This window comes from Macaca mulatta, chromosome 12 (assembly GCF_049350105.2).
Source record: "Macaca mulatta isolate MMU2019108-1 chromosome 12, T2T-MMU8v2.0, whole genome shotgun sequence".
Taxonomy (NCBI): Eukaryota; Metazoa; Chordata; class Mammalia; order Primates; family Cercopithecidae; genus Macaca; species Macaca mulatta.
In genome coordinates this window covers 8910173-8923534 of record NC_133417.1, presented here as the reverse complement: position 1 = coordinate 8923534, position 13362 = coordinate 8910173, and the positions used below count along the sequence as shown (strand labels likewise).

Below are 13362 nucleotides of genomic sequence, written 5' to 3'. Positions count from 1 at the left end.
ATTGAATCCCTAACCCCCAACGTGAGGATGTCAGGAGGAAGTGGAGCCTTTGAGAGGTGATGAGGCTTAGAGGAGGTCACGAGGCTGGGTCCTGACCTGATGATGGAATTAGCGCTCTTCTAAGAAGAGACACAAGAGACGATCTGTCTCCACCATGTGAGGATACAGTGAGAAGGTGGCCACCAGCAAACCAAGAAGCTGGCCTTCAGCAGGCACCAGATCTGCCAGCGCCTTGATCTTGCACTTCAGCCTCCGGAACTGAGAGAAACGCGTCTGCTGCTAAGCCGCCCAGGCTGCGGAACTCCCTTAGAGCAGGCGGAGCTGACCGGGATAGCTCCCTGGGTGATGTGCGTCATGGAAGCACTTCAGCAAGGCTGGTGGGGACAGCAGTGGCTGCCTTCACCCTGCGAGACAAGCTGAAAAGAGAATTGAGGGTACCCCGGGAAGGGACGAGGGTCATGCAGGTAGGGGGCGTGGGCCTTCCATCGTGTGGTGGCACAGACCGATGTGCTGCTCTGTCCCTAGCTTCCCTGAGCAGGGAGAGCATTAAACAGGGACCAGGGCAGAGCCAGGCACTTCTGTCCATCTGGTGTGTCCAGGAGGCTGGAGTTTCCTGTGAGTACGGAGTGCCCCTCCGAGCGTGGCTGGCCTGGTGCTGTGCTGTGGATGCACCCGGGAGGGCTGGGCTCTGGCAGGCTTGGAACCTTGTTGGCTGCATCCTCAGGGGAAGAGGCTACCTCTAGGGCAGGGCCTGGTATTGCAGCCCTAACCCTCTGCACTGCCCTGAGACAGGAGCGTGGAGGGGAAATGCACGTTTAACTAGACTCCAGTGCACGGACACCTTTTCTTCTGGACTGGACTTTTATACTTGGATGTGTCTAAAGAGAGATTTGACACATATGGCTGAAGGCAGTGATTGGAGGAAAAATAAAATTGTTTTGCACTTGAGCCACTGGGATGAGATTCTTAGGTAGGCTTACGCACCTCCCAGCTCCTCTAGGCCTTGTGCAGTGTGGGAGGGCTCAGTCCAGGCAGGAGCTGCTGGAAAGATGCTTTTGTCCTGCCTGCTGTCCCCTGTCTGCTGTCTCCTGTCTACTGTCCCGTCTACTGTCCCCTGTCTGCTGTCTCCATCTACTGTCCTCTGACTACTGTTTCTTGTCTGCTGTCCCCTGTCTACTTGCCCATCTGCTCTCCCCTGTCCCGTCTACTGTCCCCTGTCTGCCGTCTCCATCTACTGTCCTCTGACGACTGTTTCCTGTCTGCTGTCCCCTGTCTACTTGCCCATCTGCTCTCCCCTGTCCCCTGCCTGCTATCCCCTGTTCCCTGCGTGCTGTCGCCTGTCTGCTGTTTCCCGCCTGCCATCCCCTGTCTGCTTTCCCTGTCTCCTGTTCCCTGTCTACTGTCCTCTGCCATCTTCTGTCTGCTGTGGCCCCTGAGGGCTGGGGCCTTCCTGAAGATCATGACCTTGGGGTGGAGTCCCCCGGGGCTACATTACCAGAGATGATTAGAGCCAGTGTTCCTCCTTGGAGCTGACCCACTGAGGCCTGCAGGCAGCTCTGGGGGTGCGCAGAGGAAATCTGTGCGCTAGGTTGGGGGTGGGGCAGGAGTTCCACCCTGTCTTGGGAGGGTGGGGGTGGGGTTTTCCTTCCCAGACCACCCTGGAGCCCCAGCTCCACTCTCTGACTCCCAGGAGGCTGAGTGAATTGCGGTGCAGGCAGAGGCCTGAGAAGGGGCACATTTTTGAAATTCCAAGCATTCCTGCATCATTTCCAGACTCAGCTCCGGGGAAGGCAGGAGCGGTGCCGAGTTGGTGGCTCGGGTTCCAGTCAGTCCCCATCCCAAGTGACTGGGGTGGGACTTTCCAGAACGTTGTCAGATGAAACTTGCTCTGCAGTGGACTCAGGAAGGGGGCGGGAGATTTAGGCCCCAGGGCATGTGGTACCAGGAAAACGGCACTAAAAATGATGCTACTTAATTTGGAGACCAAAATGTCATGGAAAATTATTTGGTTTTTTTTTTTTTTTTTTTTTTTAGACAGAGTCTCACTCTGGTCACCCAGGCTAGAGTGCAGTGGCACGATCTTGGCTTACTGCAGCCTCCACCTCCTGGGTTCAAGTGATTCTCCTGCCTCAGCCTCCCAAATAGCTGGGATTACAGGTGCATGCTACCACGCCCAGCTAAGTTTTGTATTTTCAGTAGAGACGAAGTTTCACCATGTTGGCCAGGCTGGTCTTGGACTCCTGACCTCAAGTGATCTGCCCGCCTTGGCCTCCCAAAGTGCTGAGATTGCAGGTGTGAACCACTGTGCCCGGCCCGGAACATGCTTTTAAAGGATAGTTATTTGGGAGATCATATTGAAACACTAACAGTGACATTTTTTTATAAAGCTCTGTTTTAACGTATCTTAAATTGTGGGTATGATGACACCTATGCATTAGCAAAGATGAGGTGTGTGTGTAAGATACTAGTGACACTGTGGTGAACTACGAATATGTCATTGGACACCTGGCACTTGGGATGTGATCTTAGAAAAGGTCGCTCAATTTCTTTGGACCCCCAGGAGCTTTGAACCCAGGTTGGGGGCCTGATACCCCCTACCCCTGGGCCTGTGCCTGCCTTCTCACTGTGAGGGATTTCCTTCTCTTCAGCTGGTCACCCAACTACCCTGCTGAGCCTCCTTTGCAGGGGCTTGCAGTGTGAGGGGAGCAGCAACTTTCCTGGACTTGACCACGTGCTGCATTTTTCTTGTAAGACTGGCTGTTTCCCTGTGCGAAGTGTCTGCAGGGCGTGTGCATTGTGCAGATGGGTAATGAGAGAGGCTGGGATGACGCCTCACCCCTGCACCAGTGGGCTGTCTTGTCCTTGCTGGAGACACAGCAGCATCTGTGGGATGCCACACGGCCACTCCTTCCTGCTCGTCCTGGCCCAGGGGTTGGTGGTCTGGCATTCACTGCTGGAGAGGAGCTGCCTCATTAGCAGATAACAAGTTTAAAATGACAAGAATTTGTTTTTCTCGTGGAAACAACGCACAGCTGCATGGGGGCAGTGCGTGAGAAGTTCTTTTGTGAGAGAGGGGCTTCCTGAAACTTGACCTTGTTTTTTCCGCCCATCCGTGGGGAAGTGGGCAGCGAAGGCTTGGAGGAAGAGGACTGGGACCTCTATGCCTCCACGCTCTCCGTCCTCTGTGTCTGGGCCAAGCTGGCGCCAACTAGAATGCCACTCCAGGAGCCCTTCTCCTCTTGCTCCTTCCAGGCTTGGCCAGGGAACCGGAGTCCCGTGTGGCCCAGGCCCCACTTGAACATGGCCACTCTCCATGGGGTTGGCCCCGAGCAGCTCCCTCGGCGTGGGGGCTCTGGTGCCTCTCCACCTGCAGATGAGCTCGGGAGGCTTGTCTGCAGCCAAAATCAAGTGTGCATTCTGTGCCAGGCCCTGCCCTCGCCAGCTGGGCACACAATTTCGGGGCAGCTGTTATGAGACCCCTGCCCTGCCCCCACCATGGCCGTGGGCTGGGCTTCAGACTGTAGCCTGATGACTGCTCTGCCCAGCACCCACACTCCCAGGGCCCCAGACCCTTGATGACACCTCACCCCTGCAGCTGTGGGCTCCCTTGCCTTTGCTGGAGACACAGCAGCACCTGTGGGCCACATCTGTGGGATGCCACATGGCCACTCCTTCGTGCCCCTCCTGGCCTGGGGGTTGGTGGACTGGGGTTCACAGTGGGAGAGCAGCATATAGGAACCACGTTATTATTGGGTAACAAGCTTAAAATAACAAGAATTTGTTTTTCTCATGAATCTTCAATTTGGGCTTGGCTAGGCAGAGACTGCTCCTCATGGTGTCACTGCGACCTGGGGCCAGAGGGCCTCTTCCCAAAGGACGCACTCACTTGGCAGGCTGCTGCAGGCGTCGCCCAGGAGCTCACGTGAGCGCAGGCCTCTTCATACGCTTCTTTAAGGCAGGGAGGCCGGTTCCAAGAGCGGGCATCTCCAGAAAACCAGGGGGCCTTAGATGGCGCAGCACATCACTGTCACACGGGATACTGAATGGAAAAGTCACAGGGGCTCCCTCAGGTGCGAGGAGTGGGGACACTGGCTCCACCTCTTGATGGCTGAGTGGCAGGGTTCTAGAAGAGCCCGTGGAATGGGAGAGGCTGTGGCTGACAGTTTTGAGAAAGGTCTGGCCGGCTCAAGGGTGCCCTGGTCTATTCATACCTTGAATGATCCCCTGCCCTTGACTGTGGGCTGGACTCACTGACTCACTTCTGATGGACAAAATCTGGCGGAGCAATGGGGCATCACTGCCAAGATTCGACTACGAGAAGGTTGTGGCTTCTGTCCCGGGTGCTTTCTCTCACTCTCTCAGGTCACTCGTCCTGGGGGAAGCTGGCTGCCATGCTGTAAGCAACCTTGCAGAGAAGTCCACACAGCAAGGGATCAGGCCTCTCAAAGCCACAGGGGAGCACTTGGAGGCTGATCCTTAGCTGGTCCTCTGGGTGAGGCTGCAGCCCACTGACAACTTGACTGCATCCTCCTGACTGACCTGGTGAGGGGCTCCCAGCAGAGCCAAGTCCAGGTTCCTGACCTGTGGAAACTGGGGGGTAATGAACTTGTGTTGTTTTCAGTTGATAATTTCTGGGTAGTTTATTACAACACAGTTGATAACACAAGTGGTTTTGCTGTAGAAAGTGGCTTGAGGCCGGGCGTGAGGCCTGTAATCCCAGCACTTTGGGAGGCCGAGGTGGGTGGATCACCTGAGGTCGGGAGTTCAAGACCAGCCTGACTAACATGGAGAAACCCCATCTCTACTAAAAACACAAAATTAGCCAGGCATGGTCGTGCATGCTTGTAATCCCAGCTACTCGGGAGGCTGAGGCAGGAGAATCACTTGAACCCGGGAGGTGGGGGTTGTGGTGAGCAGAGATTGTGCCATTGCACTCCAGCCTGGACAACAGAGCAAAACTCTATCTAAGATAGAAAGAAGGAAGGAAGGAAGGAAGGAAGGAGGGAAGGAAGGAAGGAAGGAAGATGCTTGAACACACGTTTGTCTTTCCCACCCAGAGAAGATGAAGGCCATTTCGTCCCCTGACCTCCTCTTGCTTTTGCCCACCATGGGTCATAGTGACAGGGGTGAAAATTTCTCTGAATGAAGAAGAAGGGGAAAAAGGGGGTAAAACCGCATTTTGGTGAAAAGGATTCTGTATCAGCAAGGTGTTTTCACTGAGATCCTGGCTCTCCACCAATTTGTGCTTATTCATGCCATCCACCCAACATCTCCTGGGCACCACCCCTGAGCCAGGCAGTGCGGGGGACACAGAGGTGGCTCAGGTGACACGCTGGGTTGTGGGGGCTCCCCTTGAGGGATGGACCCTGTGGTGTGACAGAGAGACATGGGCCTTACACGGCCTCCCAGGGTTGTTGAAGAGGCAGATATGGATGGGAAAATTCCTCGAAACAGGCACCTGTCCTCCAAGGAATGATGAGCAGAGCTCTTAGAGGTACCAGCTGGCATTCACACTCTGCTCTAGTTCACGTTAGGTTCACAGTCAGGCAAGACAGATCCGAGGCTGGGGCAGGGCACACGCCTGGGTGCCTGAAGTGGCAGGACGAATGGGCACTGCAAGGGAGTGTCGAGTGTCCCCGCGGTGGGAGGCGTGGCACTGTCTTTCTCATAGCGGCCTCAGGGCCTGTGTCCCATCGAGCACAGCCTCTCCCAGCTCAGGAAAGGGCCAGAAGGCTGGTGATCACACTCCTAGCAGCAGGCTGCTGGGGACTGAAGACCGCATCTCACAGCCCCCAGGGTCGGGAGCCTGGCCGAGAAGCCCACAACCTGAATCAGCTCACCAGCTGTGCTGTCTCTGGTGGGGGACAATGTGGGGAAAGGCACTGGGGAAGCCAGGGGAGTGTATGCTCATCCCCCTACCTCCCTGAACACCTGCCCGGGAGCTCGGGCCAGTGAGGGCGGGTCCTGGGCCCAGCACCCTTCAGCTGGGCAACCAGACACTTTGCTGGGGTCCTGCCCTGCAAATGAGACAGCTGCATCTTCCCTCCTCACTGCAGCCCCCCTTGATGCCCTCGTGGCCCTGAGATGCCTGTTTCCTTTGCCAGGCCCCCGAGTGGCTCTGGCCAAGATAAGGCTAAGCAAGGGCAGTGGGGAAGGGCCTTGGCTGCCACCCCTCCTGTCCCCTGCATCTTCTGGGTGTGCTGCCTGCTGGGTGCAGGAAGCGGGGGTCCACTCCTGGTTCCTGGTTCCGGGATTGCTGGTGTTTCTCAGCCTGCTGCAGCCCCAGCTGCCTCGTTTCTTGGGGTGAGATCCCAGTGCCGGGTGCGTGAACACAATGATAAGAATAACAGCACTCAGCCTCAAGGATGCCTGCGCTGCACAGGGGCTGCCCGGAGGCCAGCCCACCTTCACAGTCCCACTTCACAGGCAGGACAAGAGCCTGTGAGAGGGACAGCCTCTGCCTGCTGGCACACAGTGGCAGCCTGGGCACTCAGTGACTGTGTTGGGCAAAGAAGCTTGTGCTGTTTGCAGTGCTCGTCTCGGTCAGGTTCCATGCCTGTGGCCGATCCATTGCCAGGACACACAAGGCTGGGCTTGGTGGTGCCGCCAATCTGCCATCTGGGAGGCCAGGGGCTCCGTGCCTTTCAGGTAGGAAGGGGTCGGTGTCTTCAGGGTGCTGGTTGTTCCGGAAGATTGGCTGTGGGCTCTGGGAGATGGCCCTGGGTTTGGGAAGCCCACGGGGGCACTGTGAGGGTGCAGAGGGGAAACGAGAAGTGTCTGAAGGGGAAACTTCAGAAGCGTCTGTACGTCTCTCCCTCTCTCCAGATTCTGAGAGAATGAAAGCTGTCCAGGGCGACCATCCTACAGAGGAAGGCCAGGGGCAGGAGGGGCACGGGGCAGGGGCGCAGCTTCCCTCTGGTGCCTGGGGAGAAGGGACCAGTCACAGCTGGGGACAGGTCAGGATCATCCGGAGAGCCGGTGTGCTATGCACACGGGGAACACATGCCCTGCGTCCGATTCTCAGCAGCACTGTAAACATGGCGAGGTCTTCACCAAAACACAAAAGGAAAACTTGACAAGTAACTTCCTGGCGCTTTGGTGGCGCCATGCTGGTGACCACCGCACTGAGGTCAAGGGATCTGGGTTCTAATTGTGTCTCTACCCTAAGCCAGCGTTGCCTCCGATGCACTGTGGCAGGGTTGGCAACGGCACGGCCTCGGCACTCATAACATTAGGGCCCGCCTGTGCCTGTGGCAGGCATCACTAATCTACCCCTGAACATTTTCAGGCTGCACTGACAGGCAGCCCGAGGACCCTTCTCAACACGCTGCTCCAGAGGAAATGACAGGTTTTATAGCATGAGGTTGCTCACGGCCGGGCAGGAGCCACTCTGGATCCTTCTGGATCCTTCCGGCCCAAGCAGCCTGCCGGGCAGGGGCAGGCCCTTCAGAGACGCTGAACGGCTGTGCGGTGGGGCTGGTCAGGTTACTTGTTTCATGCAGTGAGGATAATTCTTGTCTTGCTACGACCCAACCGCAGGTTGCCTCTAAGGCGGCCACGAGGGATCAGTTGTCCACTGTCATAGCTGCTTCAAGCACAGCGGTGTAGACGGGGCTCAGATCTGTTTGCTGCAGGGTAGATTAGTGGCACGGATGGCAATAACTACGAACACATGGGTGCTTCCTTCAAGCCAGGGCCTGCCTGAGTGGCTTTCCTCAGTGCTCCACTAAATGGGATGATGTCCATGAAAGACAGGAAACGAGGTGCCGAGAGGTGAAGCAACTTGCTAAGGTTCTGCGGAGGTAGGAGGGCAGGTACAGAGATATGTGTAGGGGCCCATATTCGCCTCCTCCCAGGTCACCAGGGCCTCGTCCAAGCACCCAGACCTTTCTGACCAAAATGGTGCTGATGCTGGCCCGGCTGCTCGGGTCAGAGCCCTGGGCCAGGCCCCAGCGTGTCTGACTTGGTGGGGAGGAGGGAGATGGATGGGGACTGGGTGGGGTGCAGGACTGCAGCTGAATGTGGCAGCCAGCCTGGGGGGGCGGTTCCCGGGCTGGGATCCGGACACAGCTCGGGTTTCTCTAGGGGAGGTTTGTGCCTGCACTTAGCAAGAGCATTGTTTCCAACGAGAAGGGCTTTTTATGTAGGTTCCCTGGGAAATCAGACAAGTCCAGGCTCCCCGCCGTGTGTCCGCACTCCCTGCAGGCTGGTGGGACATGCCTGCCCATTGCTTAGCACTGGAGAAAAACACACTTATAAACAAAACAAGACAAAACAAAACAAAACAATGTTATTGTTTCCTCTCCTCTTTTGATTTTAAAAGTAATACATGCTCTTTGCAGAGACTTTGGAAAATACAGAAGAGAATAAAGAGCAACTGACACCAGCGGTAAGCCCCCAGCCCGAGCTGACTGTGGCGGCAACCTCTGGCATGCAGGAGCGAACCCCCGTGAGCTGACCTTTCTGACCCATCCATTAGGGCCTGGTCGGAGCCAGCCGTGGGAAAAAGCTGCCGACAGGGCCTGGGAGGGGCAGCCATTGTCCCACACCCCTCCTACCCCGTAAATCCTTCTCAGCCGGAGCCTGCAATGCCCCGTGGGAAGATTGATGGGGACATTGAGCCTGTCCCTGCCCTGGAACACTTGTGATTTAATTCCTGCCCAGTCCGAGGGAGCTTCTGAAGCTGTTCTTTGCAAAAACAATACCATTCCTGACCCTGAGAAGGAGGAGAGTGGAGAGCTCGGGCCACCCTCCACACTGACATGTAAGGCCAGGGGTGGCCAGAGCCCAGAGCCTAGCTGATCTGTCTGGCGGAAGGAGGAGAGAGGAGAGCTTGGGCTGCCCTCCACGGTGACATGTAAGGCCAGGGGTGGCCAGAGCCCAGAGCCTAGCTGATCTGTCTGGCGGGAGGTATCTCTGAATGATGAAACAGTGACCTTCCTGCCACCATTCAGACCGTCCCTGTGGAGGAGGGCAAGGGGTGCAGAGGGACTCCCTGTAAACAGGGGAGGGATGAACACCCCCGCCCCAGAGCAGGACACGTCTCTTCCAGCCTCTTGTCTGTGCTGTTGCAGTTTTGGAAGAATCTCCCAGAATCTCAGGGAAGGAAAATTTGCACATTGAAAATGCCTCCACTTCCGGTCTCCACAGGAAGAGACTGGAATCTATAGGCTCCTCCTCCAGGAGGGGCTGGGGTCTGAGGGAGGGCTGGGTCCTTGGAGCCAGGCAGACCACGTTCTGGGCCTGATGGCCACTTCCTAGCCCCGTGGGACTGGGCTCCTTCCTTCCCGCTGTGAGCTTCAGTCATCTCGTCTGTAAAATGGCAATGGCCATCACGCTGCCTTCATACGGGAGGCTCCAGGCCCATCCGAGATGGCACAGTGTCTCGCCCATGCAGCCCTCAGGCCCCAGCAGTTGCAATATTATCTACACGTCTCATCGGCAAACACGTGATCTCATTTCATCCCGTTATACTGCTGGACAGGAATCCTCAGTCCCCGCGGATGGATGAGGAACACCAGTCTCAGAGAGTTGGAGCCGTTTGCCCGAGGTTCCACGGTCAAGACTCAGGTCAGGCTTGAACTTGGGTCTGGTGACCTCAAGCCCTCACCTCTGACCCCTCAGGACTGAATCTTCTTTTTCTACACCGGCCTGTGGCCTGGTCGGCCTCCCAGGGGGCCCCCAGCCCCGTGACTCCACCTCCTGTGACTTGCATGGTAGTGGTGGGCTTGCTAGTCTCATGGCCCGATGGGCAGGTGGTGGGGCAGTGTGGTGAAGAAGCTCGCGGCCTGGTCAGCTGCGCACAGTGGCCCGGGGCCGCCCACCACTCCAGCTCACCACAGGCCACACAGTCACATCACTGTGCTGCTGCCCTGGCCAAGCTCACCGCCTTCCTTCTCTGGCCCCTCCACCCTGCCTCTTCTGTTCCTAAACTGTCTGCGACCTCAACTGTCCTCAGAGCTCTTGGGACAGCCTGGCAGGAGGGCAGCTGTCATGATGGATAGGGGTGGGCTGCTCACTCCACTCGACCATGGAAACTTGGAGTCACCTCCGTGGGGGCGTCCTTTTTTCCCTCCTCCAAGATGGCTTTTCATCCTAACAGTGAGGTTGTTCTGGGAGGTGCGTTTGTCAGGAAATAGCAGCCTCTCAGCAGAGGGCAGTGCTTTGGAGCCTACATCAGAGTCCCCATTTCCCTGGCTTGGCGTCCTTCCCACGATGGCCGTGGCTCCTCCAGGGATGGCTCCGGGACTGGCCTAGAGTGCTGGTCCGGAAAAGCTCCCCCCAAAGCCTGGCGGGCCAGGGGCTGCAGATAAATTCACAGCCAGGTGGGGCCGGGGATCCGGGAATGTTCCCCCACGCCTGGGCAGGCTTCCTCCCAGGCCACTGGCCACCTGCGGCTGTACGTCCACGGGAGGAGGGGAGCCCTCTGCTTTCCACTGGCGCTTTGTCTTCTCAAATACAGTGGGCACCTCTAGTTCTTCATTATCTTTAAAAATATGTTTAGCAAGAAAATGTATATAGTATCTCGTGTGTTAGTTAAAGGCATGACGATGACGCAAACACGCCGCCTCTGATTGTCATGGGTGTAAGGAGACACAGCTGGGGGACAATGTGGGTGGCGGGGATGTGAGATCTGAATCTGAAACTCGCTTCTGCCACTGACTACCTGTGTGGCCTTGGAAAGGGCACAGCTGCTCAGACCTGTGTCAACTGAAAATGGGTACACCAAAGGTGCGGGGCCTCCTCGAGGAACGGGTCCTAAGACACCTGCAGAGCTTTTCTGTTTTTTGGCCGGGTGCGGGGAGCATCTTGGCCTGTGCATGCTTGTGAGGAGCGGGCACCCAAGGTGCGTGAAGATGCAGGTGCTGGGTGGCTAATGTGGTCTTTGCCACCTGAATATTAGTAGCTACCCTGCGGCAGGGTCATCCGGCCCAGCCTTGGTGATGTCCCTGTCTCGAGGAACCTTTGATCTCTGCCAGCAGCAGGGAGGGCCATGTTGTCTCCAGGGGCTCCCGTGTGCTGGGGGCCAACCTCAGGCATTTCTCACTTAGCGGCTGAGGAGGGTCCCTGCGGCGTTCCCAGCCGGCCATCTGCTTAGGTGCTCACTCTGTCTGATGCTTAAGGATAGCTTGGCACGAGAATGGAATCAGCGCTGCCTTTACCTCATCTTTCTGGATGCTACTTCCTGGACCCCTTTCCCGTCACTTGCCACCTCCCTGCTGTTCTTCGGAGCATGGCAGAGCCCACGGTGGCCATTCTCCCATGATGCCTCCTTGCAGCCACTGCTCTGCTCCTTGGGGGCTTGGAGTGTCTGGCCTTGGCCATAAATTACACACATCTAGTAATTTTAGGAAAATGTATGAACTCCTCTTTTGGCTGTGAACACACAACTCCCTTTTTTCCTCCTCTGGAGCTGTGAGGTTGGCAGGCTGCACCCAGCTTCATTAATTCCCAGAATGTCAGCAGAACCTGTTGGGATAAGTGAAGACTCAGATATGTAGTTAAGAACTGGGAGAAGGCCGTGGAGCCTTCATGGAGAGATGGGGCGCAGCGTGCCGAGGGGACGCACGTGTCGGTGTGCTGCACCTCCTGCAGGGGCCTGGATGCAGCAGGCTGGGGCTTCAGGACTGAGGTCCATGTGGCTGGGAGTGAGCCATGGTGGGTAGAGTGTGGGTGTCGCCCCGCCCACCTGGGCTGCAGCTGCCTGCCACCCTGCGTTCTTGCACGGAACCTCATTTCTCTTGCTTCCTTCCCCTCGTCTGTGCAGTCTGTTCTGTGGTTTCACACCTATGGCTGCCTTGAAGCTTGAAGAAGGTAAATGAGGGCTGCGGTGGCACCCTGTGGTGGCACCACGGCCGTGTTGGGGGTCCTGTTCCTGTCTGACACCCAGCAGTTTTGTCCTCTGGTGTGGGGTTAGGGGAAGCCAGGGCTGGAGGAACCACTTGCACCCCAGGTCTCTGTGGGTATCTGGTAAGGCTGCTGGGACTGGGGGCCCAGGAAGACTCTGGGGTTCTAGTGAAAGGAAGGGCCTAGAATCACTCACCCCCTGCCACGGACCCTTTGGCTGCACCCTCAGAATTGTCCTTTGCACTGTGTGTAATTCTTAGATTCCTGTCCCATTTCCCAGTTCTGGAGGGAGCCCTGAGTGAGCGTGGGCACAGTGGTGGTCTGCATAGCAGTTGCTCAATGTTCCTTTATTGGATGCGATGCCAGAGGCCTTACCTGAGTCCCGTTCCCTTCAGCAACATCCACCAAGGTCCTCCTGGGGCTCCCCCTGTGTCAGAGGCATCACCCCCCGCCCCCCTCCCCCAACCACACACACATAGCCCCTGCCAATCTGCATGGTACCTACCGGCGGTTCAACACACCTCCTTGAGACTCTGCCCAAGCCACGGGCAGGAATTTGGAAAAAGTTTTCCAGGGCCTTCCCAAGCTTGCTCTTTCCCACTCTCTTCAGCATTTCCTCCTAGGCTGGGTTCCTCCAGTCCGTCCTCCACGCCTGTCCCAGGGATGTGTCTCAGATTCGAGTTGGAGCACGTTCCTCCTGTAGGCTAAAGCCTGCTGTGGCTCCCCACTGCCCTCAGGGTGAAGCCTGTGCTCTCCTCCCAGCTGCAGGTCTGGCCATTTCCATTCTCCCTCTCCTCTCATACCTTCTGCTGCAGCCAAGCAAGCTGTGGGGTTCACTGAACTGGGGAGACTGCTCTGTTCCCCGACCCTTCACTCATACTGCCCTCTCTTCCTGGAGGACTTCACAATCTGAAGAGCTCATCCTGGTGCTACACTGCTCTCAGAACCCTCTCCCGGTCCTCCCAGCAGGCCGGGTGCCCACCTTTTGTGCCCTGCTGGCTTCTTGCAGACTCCACTGCTACACTTGGGGCATGCTGGCATGTTTCCTTGCTTGCTGGTGTGTCTCCCACAGGGCCCTGAGCTCCTCGAGGCATCTCGGTGTCGCCGGAGCAAGCTGTGGGGCTGACAGACACTTGGACACACGCATTGTCTGGCCCTCCATCCACTGCACAGACTCCAGCAGGGCCCGCAGAGTGCTCGGGCGGTGCCTGGCCTCCCCTAGCAGTGGGCAGCGCTGCGGCAGGGCTGCGGGCAGAGGCAGCGGAAGCACCAAGGGCAGTGAGGGAGGCGCAGGCGGGGCAGGCTGGGGCTGCTGGGCCCTGACAAGCACTGTGGAATATTTGTGGCTGCCCAGGCTTTGAGCGGTGGTTGCAGAGGAATTGTAAGTATGTGTGCCGTGTAAACACAGGTCACACTGAAATGCGCTGACGGGTGGGGAGTGCTGGGGTGGGGCTGTGTGGCCTCCCTCTCTGGCCCTCTGCTTTTGGGGGAAGTCTAACCAGATAGCAGAGGCCC

General features: G+C 57.2%; 1 long non-coding RNA gene across 1 annotated transcript; it reads right to left on the bottom strand.

Annotated features, from left to right (window-relative positions):
* Positions 1–8293: 8293 nt before the first annotated feature.
* LOC106992531 (uncharacterized) lies at positions 8294–13120 on the bottom strand. The gene is made up of 3 exons (XR_001438498.3): positions 12830–13120; positions 12353–12499; positions 8294–11469 (listed from the first exon to the last, which is right to left on the bottom strand). It is a non-coding gene; the product is annotated as an uncharacterized LOC106992531 (long non-coding RNA).
* Positions 13121–13362: the final 242 nt, after the last annotated feature.